Below are 807 nucleotides of genomic sequence, written 5' to 3' on the forward strand. Positions count from 1 at the left end.
ACCAAAATTTGTAGGCTAGTGAAATGTAAAATAACACCAGACACAAAACTAAATCTCGGGGTCTTTTATTCCTTGACTGCCCCAAAGAAAGAGGAGCAGTGTTAAAACAAATTTGGAGTAATGTCTTCTTAGCTTATCACAAATAAATGATCACTAATAAACTTCAGTGTATCAACAGTGTGATGTAACAGTCATGTGCATAAACAACTGTAGTGGTTGTCCCTAATGAAATAAAACAAAAAAACAAAATACACACAACCACATAGTTAACACACATGTTATCACTAACAGCAGCTATAACCTTTATATACTCACAGTAGTAGTTTTATCCGAGCTAGCTGGGCTAGTTCCCCATAAACTTCTCACTGCAGGACATGAACACCATTTTCTCTGTAGACTAACACACATTTCAGTCTTGAGCATAATCATGAACAGAAAACAGTCAAAACATATTCACAGAACACCAACTTAAAGGCTGTAGCAGTCTTTCAGTATCAGTTTACTAGGCTAAATGTTCGGTCGGCACATGTGACATACATCGATAAACATCGACATAATTACAACACCATCAGTGACAAACAGCACAATCCACACTCATACAAAGTAAAACAAGGATACACAGATAACTCATTTTGTAAATTAAGTAGTTTTAGAGTGAGAATTTACCATTCTTTCTCAGCAAAGAACCCACACGCCGATGCTCCAGTAAGCTCTTCTTCTTGTTCTTCCTGTGGATTCCTGCATTGCTTCACTACACTGGGCACAGCGCCCCCAGTGGCACCACCGTGAAATGTCAGTTTTTTCACT

The 807-nt window shown here is 38.2% G+C and overlaps 1 long non-coding RNA gene across 1 annotated transcript; it reads right to left on the reverse strand.

Annotated features, from left to right (window-relative positions):
* LOC114464099 (uncharacterized) lies at positions 1 to 807 on the reverse strand. Its single transcript, XR_003674150.1, has 3 exons — positions 667 to 807; positions 316 to 397; positions 1 to 222 (listed from the first exon to the last, which is right to left on the reverse strand). It is a non-coding gene; the product is annotated as an uncharacterized LOC114464099 (long non-coding RNA).

This window comes from Gouania willdenowi, chromosome 5, assembly GCF_900634775.1.
Source record: "Gouania willdenowi chromosome 5, fGouWil2.1, whole genome shotgun sequence".
NCBI classification, from domain to species: domain Eukaryota; kingdom Metazoa; phylum Chordata; class Actinopteri; order Blenniiformes; family Gobiesocidae; genus Gouania; species Gouania willdenowi.